We start from the raw sequence: 11,502 nt of genomic DNA, 5'->3' as shown, positions 1-11,502 counted from the left end.
TAACCAAATGAGATGAAATGCTAGGGTGCTGGTTGCTGGAACTGGGTTTGTACTTTTGAAATCTGCTGGTGAACACATTCTGTGCTTAACTGATTGATAAATTTGCCATCTAAAGAATTCTGTTGTAACAACTCACAATTGGTTTTGTCTTCAGTAGAGGTTAAGGTATTTCTAAGAGTACACAATTCTGTTAGGTGCAATGAAGACTGATGGAAATGAGAAAAGCAACTCTGTATGTAAAAAGTAGGAGATATGTAAAAAGAGAGAAAAACAGCCCTGAGGTCACTGTCGGAGCTAAATCCATTCGTAAAAGAAAGGAAGGGGAGACCGATCACCTCCCATTAACCAGGGATACCCAAAGGGGAGGATGTACAACCTGTTTGAATCTGGAGAGTGCCTGACTGTGTGAATGTATCTCTATGGCTCCACCGCTTCCGCTATGGAGTCTGAATGGACTGCACCCTGAATCTTGCAGGGCGTCAGATGGCATAACGGTGATCTACTCCACGGAGTAGCCTGGTCCAGGGTTTATACAGACAGACCTTAGATAAGACGCTCCTAAGTTCCCACGAGGGATGCGAGCAGGACAGCATTCAGGGACAGCCCTGCTCCGATGGCAGAGCAGACCACAGCTGTTCTCTCTGGGCTCCTCCACCCAGAATCTGGGAGATGGAATGAGAAATTCTGTGCAATGAATTTGGACTCTGCTCAGCACCTCTGTGTTGGCTTTCAGACCTAGAAAAACGAGAGTCTGAGGGTCCACTTTGAGTCTAGGAAGCCATCTTCTAAGGGGAAGAAAACTCTCTGAAGCTCCATGAGCTGCCCGTCCTTCTTCTCTGATGTCTGGACTCGAAGTGTCACACAAGGGCCCATGGGAGGAGCTCGGGAGTCAAGGCTTCAAATCTTGGCCATCGGAGGCTGCCAGGGACCTATCCCAATTGATACACGTGCAGCTGCTGGCATGTTCCTGAATATGCTGGCTCTCTGCAGCCTCTGCATCTTTGAACGACATGTCCATCTGTCTGAAACATCATTCTGTTCCAAGCACTTAGAAACCCTCCACTACCTCTTCCTTTGTACAGAAAGGGTATGACCACAAGGCATCAGTAACCCAAGAAGGCCGGGGGCCAACGTAACTGTGAACGAGAGAGATATGGTAGCTAACCAAGCCTGGACACATTAAGGTAACAGTAGGGTATGAGAAAGTTCAGCTTCCTCCAGCAAGGGGAGGACAGTTCCATGTTACATAGGGTGTCACGTACACTCATCTGAGAATATTGGGTAAGAACCCTATGATTGTCTACGGCCATACCACCCTGAACGCGCCCGATCTCGTCTGATCTTGGAAGCTAAGCAGGGTCGGGCCTGGTTAGTACTTGGATGGAAGACTGCCAGGGAATACCGGTTGCTTTCACTTTGATCTCCAAGAGGGAATTTCTTGGGATGGTGGGCTACTGCAGGCTGTGAATGCTGCCTTCATGGAGATGGCACAACCTCTCTACGAACTGGCTAAGGGAGGACTCACTATGGTAGAGTGTGGACAACTGAGGCAGAAGGAGCATTTCGGGAATTACAAAGAGCCTACTGTGTGCCCCAGCATTGGTCATCCCAGATGTTACCAAGCCCTTCCACTTGTATGTGGATGAAAAGGCAGGGCTGACTAAAGGAGTTTTGACTCAGATTCTGGGGCCTTGGTGAAGGCCAGTGGCCTATCTTCGCAAGAAACTAGATCCAGTAGCAGCTGGGTTCCCCCTTGGTTTCTGCATAATTGCTGCCATGGCTCTCCTGGTCAAGGATGCATGCAAATTGACTCTGGGTCAAAATCTCATATTGACCACCACCCACGTTATCAAGGGCCTTCTCCGGACTCCACCAGACCGGTGGATGACAAACGCCCGAGTGACGAGGTATCAGGCCCTCCTCCTGAATGAAAAAAGTGATCTTCCGGCTCCTGGCAGTACTAAATCCAGCCACGTTGCTACCAGAGGTGCTGGCTGACCACCCACACGACTGCGGGAAGGTCCTAACCCAAGTCGCGGGAATAAGGCCGGATCTCAGAGACACTCCCCTCCTGGATGCGGAAATGACTCTGTTCACAGAAGGGAGTAGTTACATGGTCAATGGAAAGAGGTATGCGGGGGCTGCAAGACTCTGGATGACAGCCCTGCCACACAGGATCTTGGTGGAAAAGCAAAGCTGATTGCATTCACCAAGGCGCTACAGATGGCCAAGGCCACAGACACTAATTGAAAACTACAGTGTGCCTACTGGCCCCAGAGCTCTGAGCAAGGAGAGAGAATGAACCAGACTCTTGAAGAGACCTTGACAAAGTTAATTCTGGAGGCTGGCGGTGGATGGATGGATCTCCTTCCTTTTGCTCTCAGGGCATGATGTACACCCTATTTAAACAAGGTGACCCCATGTGAAATAATGTTTGGGAGGACCCCTCCCTCGCTCTGGCCTAGGCTACAGGAGGTTGCCCTAGCAGAAATGACTGATCAGTCTATACCCCAATCACTGCAGGCATTACAGTCTGTCTTAAAAAGAAGGGATCCAAACTGCCCACACTGGGACAGAGACAGTGGTGGAACCACATCCCAGGGACTTGATTTGGATATGTCACTATCACGTGGAGAACTTGAAGCCTCACTGGAAGGGACAATTTACTGTTATCCTAACCACCCCCACGGCAGTAAAAGTAGAAGGCATTAGGGCCTGGGTTCATGCAGGTCACGTCAAACGAGCCGAGTAAGGATGCCCCCCAGATGGGAGCGGCAGCGGACAGACCCAGCTGACCATGGACTAAAAAATTGTAAGTTTATTGTTGCTATACTAAAGAAGTTTATTGTTGCTATACTAAAGAAAATTGGGGCGATAAAATGTTAGTCTTATATGTTCAATATAAGATAGAACTATCTGAGAAGTCAAGGATTTGACTAATCTCCAAAGAAAAGGGGGGAATGTAAGGGCCTGCCCCTCCCAGAGGAACTTGCTTGTGGACCCCGATGTAGCGGTGGGGCAGGCCAGGTGGAGATGTCCAATTGGTGCAGCATGTGTATATCCACTAGGGTGGATTGAGATCCGATTGGCCACCTGTATAGGGGTGGGACTCAACCAACCGCAAAAAGGTTGCTGCGAGGCTAGCAGGAGAGGAGAGCTGCGACCGGAGCGGCAGGAGAGCTGCGACAGGAGCGAAGAGTCCGCCGAGTGGAGGAGCTATAACAGCTCTTGTAAGAGCTATAACCGCCACTAGCAGTCCCACCACCGGCAGTCCCTGCGCCTGCAGCCTCCAGCCACCTGCAGCTTCCAGCCGCCTGAGGCCCCACCTCCGGTGGCCCCGAGCCACCTGCAGCCTTCAGCTGCATGCAGCTTCCAGCAGCCGCGAGCTGCCCAGATACCAGCGGTCCAGCTGTCAGCAGTCCCTCCATGCCTGCGGCCTGAAGACACCAGCGGTCCAGCTGTCAGCGGTCCCTTGATGCCTGCGGCCCTGAGACTCCAGTGGTCCAGCGGCCCAGCGGTCAGCAGTCCCCACGCCTGCAGCCCCTAGACGTCAGCGGTGCCGAGACACCAGCAGTCCAGCGGCCCAGCGGTCAGCGGTCCTGACGCCTGCAGCCCCTGGATGCCAGCAGTCCCGAGACGCCAGTGGCCCTGAGATGCCAACGGCCCCTAGCCGCCAGCAGCCTTGTCACAAAATGCCTCGCCACCCCGAGCCACGAGCGGCCTTGTCCGCAGCAGTGGCTTCCTCTGGGTGGCAGCCTTGTCAGAGTGGTATCGTTGGGAACAGAGTCTGTGTCATCCGGGTTGTCCTCCTTGTCATCGTTGCTGTCATCGTTGCCTCTTTGTCGTCGGGAGCGGCCTCGACCGGGAAGCGATCTTGTCCAGAATGGCCCCTTCTTGGGAGCGGCCCTGTCTGGGGAGCAACCTCATGGAGCAGCGGCCTCCTCTTGGGAGTGGCCTCTTCTTGGGAGTGGCTCCGATCATGGAGCAGCCTCATCTGCAGAGCAGCCTCATCTAGAGCAGCCTCGTCTGGAGCGGCCTTCTTGGGAGTGATCTTGTCGGGAACATCGTCCTCGCCTTTTCGTAAGAGCTAGCCCTGACCGGTCAGTTTGATTCTTGATGCTTGGCGCGAAATAAAGTTTTGTTTGACCTTCGCTTTGTATCAGTCTCGTTCCTTTGATCACGGACCCCAACACTAACAAACAACGACCGAAGGAAAACATCCTTTTTACCAGATTTGTTTCTCAGTATTGCATTTACACTTACCATTTGCATGTGCGATGCATACATAGCTATAAAGGAAAAAAGTCAAAGAAACTACCTCATTGCAGCCCCTTCTCGGTTGGTAAGGAAGATCCTGGTAAATAAAAGTCCAGACAATGAGGTTAGGAAGAAAACTTAAAAGGACCACCGCGATGAAACCTTGAGTTGACCCAGACACCCCCACCTGTCACCCTGCAGCAGCCCCGCAGGCGGAAGCACACACCCTCGCGGTCTGCACATCTAACCACCGACAGGATGGAGAGCTCCTGGTACCCAGTAGGCGCTCTTTATCCGAAGCCTATTGGCTTACTTTCGCGCAGTGTTCCTCAGAATTTCAAAGAGCCTTTGGCAAGCCATCTCTACGGAAGAACCAGGAGGTCACGTTCTGGTCCCCGGGCGAGCAGCAAGGGCGGCGCAGCGCCCCCTGCCAGCCCTGACGGCGGCGACAGCGGGACCCGCCCAAGAGGGCGAAGGTGCCCGACGAGAGCTCGGGTTTCCCCTCCTCCGCAACCCCCTCTCCCGGCAGCGCCTGGTTCGCGGGCTGTGCCCCCCCCCCCACCCCGGGGCCGGGGTTTGCGCCTCTGGAGGAGGCGGGAGGCTCTCCCTGTAGAACCTCAAGACCTCTCTCCGCGAGCCATGACCCGACCCCGCGGTGGCGGAGCCCCTGGGGGTGAAGGGACCTGAGAATAACGGGGCGGACCCGGTGTCTCGGGGCTCAGCGGCCGCGCCACCCGAGTGTTACTCGAGGAGCCCGGGAGCTCAAAGAGCATCATCCCGGGCGGGAGCCTGGCTCTCCCGAATCGAAGCCCAGCACCGCGTCACCACCCACGGCCCCGTGCGCACAGATTCCCCGGGCGGGCCCTGGCGTCCTTCCTCACTGTGCCCAAAAAGAAGGAGGGGAGCTGGGGAGGAGCGGGGGCTGGGCGGGGAAACTCAGCCAGAGTTCCTGCCCCCTGCTGGCGGCAAGGCGCCGTTACACGCGCGGTTATTGAGGGTTGAGGAGGGAGGCCAGCATCAGCTCCTCTTCATGGTCAAGGCCTCAGCCTCTGGAAAGGCTAGGAGAGAGACGGTGGGCCGGGGGTCGATGACGGCTGCGGATTTCCGAGAGAAAGCATTAAAAAGAAGAACTGAGGTTCCTACAGATAAAAATCGGTTGGATCACCTGCACTTGCCACTTAGGGGAAAGGGGTGTCTCCTCCAGGCCCCCCATTAGGCTCATGGATGGCCAGAGTGGAGATTCAGTTGAGTGAGGAGGTGGTCAGGCCTGGCTGGGAGCCCACATCAGTCCGTGACCTTGACATCTCAGGAATATTGTGTAGTGGCAGTTGGGCCTTTCGTTGGCAGAGCCTTATTCAGTAATCATTTCTTGAGTACCTGCACACTAGAGGAATGTGGGACTCATCAGAGAACACAGCAGACCAAACCAAAAGGAGGAAGAGGAGGAGGGGAAGGAGGAAGGGGAGGGGAGGGGGGAGGGCAGGAGGAGAGAAAAGAAAGAAAGAAAAAGAGAGACAAAAAATATAAGTATGTAAATTATATAGACCGTTAAGGTCATAAGGTCTATGGGAAAATGTAACAGGAAGGAGAATGGGGGAAGCTATGAATCACATTTTTAAGTTTAAGTAGGGTAGTTAAGCATCCTTGATAAGGTGAGGCTTAGCCTTGCAGAATATCTAGGGAAGGGGAGGTGATTTCTTAAAGAGAGCCTGCCTGTCTTTTCGGAACAGCAAAGGCACGAGGCATTAGGAAGAGTGAGTGAGAGGGAAGATAAACAGTAGGGGATTTGTTCTGAAAGGGGAAGGTGTGGGAGGACAGATAACTTCCAAGCATAAGGACTTTTGTAAGGATTTTAGGTTTTATTCGTAGTGAAATGAGGCATTAGAAGATTCTGAGCAGAGTTGCATGATCTGAGTTATATTTTGAAAGGATTACTTGGGCTGCTGTGTGAAGTTAAGGGTAGAAGCAGAGAGTGCAAGTCCCAGATGTTTATAAGGATCCTGGTGGGAAGAAATGGTCTCTCAGACTAGGTGGTAGCAGTGGAGGTAGTGAGAGATGGCTGGATGTTAGATGCTGGATTAGGTTTGAAGGTGAAAACAGCGGACTTTACTGACAGGATGGAAGAGGGACCAAAAAAAAGGAATCAAGAACACCACCAAAGTTGTTGCCTCAAGATTAAAAGGATGCTATTACCTTCGACTAAGGAGGGGAATATTAATGAAAGAGCAGCTTTAGGGGAGGAGAAGAGAGGATCAGTCTTTCCACTTGGGACGTGGTATGTTTGACGTGTCTATTAAACAAACACTGAAGATGTCAAGTGGACACTTGGATATATGAGTCTGAAGTTCAGGAGGGAGAGCTGGACTAAAGGTATAAATTTGGGATTTTGGGGACTATCAATGGCATTTAAAGCTTTGAGACTGGATAAAATCACAGAGAGAATATGTGGATAGAGAAATGGACACCCTGACCCTGGGGCTCTCCCCATATGAGTACCAGGGAGAAGAAGAGGAACTTGCAGAGGGGCCTAAGAAAAATACTCTGTGAGGTCGCTGAAGAGCCAGGAGATGGTGGCGTCCTAGAGACCAGTCTGGAGCTTGACTGTCTGCCTTGAGGCAGGACTGAGAGCACGATGCTTTTCATCCTTGCTTCTGTCATAAAAAGCTGCATTCGTCAGCCTTACCAAGGAGGAGGAGTGGTCAACTATGCCAAATGCTGCTGAGCATGGAGCAGCAGCCCTGTGAGAGAGGGAAAGCTCTCGCTTCACACTCACCTCGAGCGGTAGAGCCGAGAAGTCTGAGGAGTTGGTTACCAAGTTCTTGGCCTTGGGACGCCAGGGTGGCTCAAGCAGTTAAGCACCTGCCTTCAGCTCAGGTCATGATCCCAGGTCCTGAGACTGAGTCCCACATCGGGCTCCCTGCTCAGCAGGGATCCTGCTTCTCCCTCTGCCTGCCACTTACCCTACTTGTGCTCTCTATCTGACATACACATAAATAAATAAATAAATAAATAAATAAATAAATAAATAAATAAGTGTTTTTTAAAAATATATTTATACCAAGCTCTTGGACCAAAAGAAGACCGTCTTGTCCAGGAGTGAGTAGGAAGAGGATCCACATCTTAGTCTCGCTTTCTCTCCCAGAAGAGGGAACGAAGAGGCAAAGTAGGGCACCTGTGTCTCACTTCCCCTGATTTAGGTCCCCAGTCCCACCTTCCCTAGACCCCAGACCCTCAGCATTTCACACTCTCCCCCTTTCTCCTTTCTCCTCACTCTACGTTCTCCGCTGATGAGCTCACTTCGTTATATCCCCCTCCTCTTGCACACCCAGTCCCAGCTCCTGCCTCCTTCCTTCCCTCCACCCCACTACCTGCAGACCTCTACAGATTGCACGTAGACCCTCCTCATTTGGTTAAGTGGCCACATAGTCCTAACGGAGTCCTCATATCAAGGAGCCATGTATTTAATTCCCAGTTCTGTCAGCTAGACCAATTTTCTGTGTCAGCTAGACAAATCATCCCACCATTCTGGTCCTCAGCTGCTAAATGAAAGACTTGGAATGAAAGACCCAACAAATTCCTCCCAACTCAGACTCTCCATAGTTCTCTGAATCCTTGAGAAAATGGAGGTGTAGGAACATGTGTGTAAAGAATTTCAACAGAAAATGCAATTCAGATTTCTGAATTTTTCTACTAATGTAAATCTGATTTTCCTAAAAGATTATACCTAAATCCAGAAAAAATAGTCTGACTACCTGAAATAAAACTTATTGTATTATACATATGTGATGGTTAATTATATGTCTTTTTTTTTTTTAGATTTTTTATTTATTTATTTATTTGACAGAGAGAGATCACAAGTAGGCAGAGCAGCAGGCAGAGAAAGAGGAGGAAGCAGGCTCTCTGCCAAGCAGAGAGTCCGATGAGGGACTCGATCTCAGGACCCTGAGATCATGACCTGAGCTGAAGGCAGAGGCTTAACTCACTGAGCCACCCAGGCACCCCAATTATATGTCTTCTTTAAAAAAGATTTTATTTATTTTTCTGACATAAAGAGAGCACAAGCAGGGGGAGCGGCAGGCAGAGGGAGATGCAGACTCCCCACTGAGTAGGCAACCCGATGCAGGGCTTAATCCCAGGACCTGCGGGACTCAATCTCAGGACCACAGGATTATGACCTGAGCCAAAAGCAGATGACCAACCACTGAGCCATGCGGGCACCCCTTATGTGTCAACTTGACTGGGCCATTGTGTACCTGGATGTTCAATCAAACACTACTCTGGATATTTCTGTGAGGGTGGTTTGGAGTGAGATTAATATATTGTTTAAGTTTATTTATTTATGCAATCTCTACACCCAGTGTGGGGCTCAGATTCACAACCTCGAGATCAAGAGCCATATGCTCCCCTGACCGAGTCAGCCAGACACCCTCCTTTTTTTTTTTTTAAGTTTTGGTGAGATTAACATTTATGTTGTTAAACTGAGTGAAGCAGAGTGCTCTTCCTAATGTGGGTGGACCTCATCCAATCACTTGAATGTCTGAATAGAACAAAACGGTAACCCTTTCCCCAAATGAAAGAGAAATCTCTTGCTTGATGGCCTTCAACTGGGACAACGGCTCTTTTCTGCCTTCTGACCTGCACTGAACATCAGCTTTTCCTGGGTCTCAAGCCTGCCTGCCTTGAAAGAAAAAAAGAAGCCCACACCATCAGCTCTCCTGCATCCCCAGCTTGCTGCCTCACCTTAGAAATCCTGGAACTTGCCAGCCTTCATAACTGCATGAGCCAATTCCTTATAATAAATCCTTATGTATAGCCTCTCAGCTCCGCTTCCCTGGAGAAACCTCACTAATGCAACATGTATATTTATTATTGTTGTGTTGTTTTCGTTGCTTTAATATTATCAAGAAAAACATTAAGTATTACATGGAAAGTAACATGCAAATCCCTCTCCCTTGGAGCCGTTTTTCAGTTGAGCAAGGGAAAAGTTCAACACGGAACTACAGGGTGATCTTACACCACTAAGACTGATGGTCATTGGCTAATGTCCTGGAGGATACCGCTCAGTCGGTCCACAAACATCAGTGGAGTAGCTCCCATCCTTGGCTAGCTCCAGTAGTTCAACCTCGGGTCTAATAGGAAAGCAAGAGTTTAATTCATTAAAACTAAGAGGAAGCTTTGATGGATGGGTGCTATACAGCCTAAAATATCTCAGTATCACTCGTGATTTGAATGGCTTGTGGGAATGTTGAAAATTAACCAGGAAACCACCACATCTTTGGTGCACCTGTTTCAGACTGGGCAATTGGGATTAAGCCCCACAATACGGTCTGGTAGGTAGCACTCTACACTTCCTAGTGTTTTTACCTGTGCTCAGGATCTAGAGTAACCCACCATCAGACTTAGTATTTCTGTGTATCTGGAAAGAATTTTACTGTTTCCCTGGCAGAAAAGGGAAGACAATCACCTTGTCTGAGGTCGCAGTGCGGTAGGTGAATAGCAAGGCTGTGAATCAAACTCCAAGCTGTCTTTTTAAAAAGCCTGCACACTTTATCAGACAACCAAGCTAGTCCCTCTTAAGGGAAGGATATGAGGCAAGTAGGAGAGAGTAAGGCATGATGCTCCATGAAGGAAAACCCTGGCTTTGAACGAAGAACGTATCTTAACAGTTAAGGGGCCTACAATTCCCCAGAAAAGCCATCAAAGGGAAAGACCCAACTGCTAAATATATCAGCAGTAATGACTATTCTTGGAAAACATTGTTGGGAAACAAGTTCAAACTGAGAAGCCAAACAATTAGGGCGTCCACCCAGGTTAAGCCTGTTCATCTCAGAATTTCCCAGACGTCAGGCAACCTACACCATGACTCCATTCCTTCTGTATTGTTAATTAACATTTCCGTTCTCATCAACTCATGTTTTCACACAGCTTGATTCTAAACAATAATACATATGAAGCCAGTGATTTACCATATTGATTATTCATTCACACTGAAATAAACACATGACAATTCATGCTTTAAATGTTTGTGTCCTGCCTTACATCAGTCATCTCAATTCCTACCAGTCATTCAAACCATTTCATCCTTCTACAAACAGTTTTATCTCAAGTTTCAACTCAAAAAACTTTACCTGGAAAACATTTTCACGAAGAATGAAAGTCCCAAGGACAATATGGAAAGACATAGAACCCAGGGAAGCCTGGATGGCTCAGTCAGTTAAGCATCTGCTTTCTGCTCAGGTCATGACCTCAGGGTTCTGGGATGGAGCCCCACATTGGGTTCCTTGACTGGTGGGGAGCCTGCTTCTCCCTCTGCCTGCCACTCCCCCTGCTTGTGCACTTGCTCGCTCACTCTCTCTCTCTGACAAATACATAAATAAAATCTTTAAAAAAAAAAAAAAAGAAAGAAAGAAAAAAAGAAGCCCAAGGTCAAAGAGTTGGTCATGTTTATCCAGTTCTGTTCAAAACCAAGCAGGCTTTATAATCTCATGATTGTGGAAATGTTTCTAGTTGCCTCAGTAGAGCTGTTCTTCATATTTTTCATGGAGTCAATAAAAGAACTAAGTTTTGTGACCATTTATTTCTGTTTGCTCTTATTCCAAGAGTAAAGTAACACCTTAAAAGCTGAATCTGTCTCAGTTTTAGAAAGAGTCTCTAGCTGATAGTTACATTGAGGTGATGGTGGCCCTACATTTGCCTGCTTTAAGGCAAGCCAAAATCTAAATTTTCTATGTGAAAATTACCATCTGGATAAGTTACGACTAACTTCAAAACCCCTATTTTAAAAATAAGAAGCAAAAACAAAAAACCCACTGGATAAGCCAATCAGAGCGGCTCTTGAGCCAGCTATACCCACTGTTTCTGCAGTGTGTGAGTTCTGCCTCACAAACACTCAGCTGTGGTGGAGTGTAGAATCATGACTATAAGCATTAAGGAGATTATACACATGACACCATTGTACTTTACCTAATTCATTTTTACATCCTCATCACCTATAGAAATGCTTCACATACCATGTATATGAATAAACTTGCTTAACAATCAGAGGAATCACGGAATTTGACAAAGCAAGAGGACAAAGCAGAGTGCTCCTAGCTCTGCATTCAGTCCTGTCCAGGTCAAAATTTGTGTCCATATTTATAGAAGAACATCAACAGTAACATGATTGCATTTTCAGATAAGAATAGAGAAAGATAGTAAAACACTATATGGGTTAATTTTGTTGGAAGATGATATTACACCAGTTTA

General features: G+C 48.6%; 1 pseudogene; it reads left to right on the top strand.

The window, feature by feature from the left end:
* The first annotated feature begins 1,298 nt into the window (after positions 1-1,298).
* LOC131837412 (5S ribosomal RNA) lies at positions 1,299-1,417 on the top strand (annotated as a pseudogene).
* The last annotated feature ends 10,085 nt before the right edge of the window (positions 1,418-11,502 follow it).

Source organism: Mustela lutreola, chromosome 7 (assembly GCF_030435805.1).
Source record: "Mustela lutreola isolate mMusLut2 chromosome 7, mMusLut2.pri, whole genome shotgun sequence".
Lineage (NCBI taxonomy): Eukaryota > Metazoa > Chordata > Mammalia > Carnivora > Mustelidae > Mustela > Mustela lutreola.
Note: the sequence above shows the minus strand (reverse complement) of the source record. Positions and strands in the feature narration are given on the sequence as shown.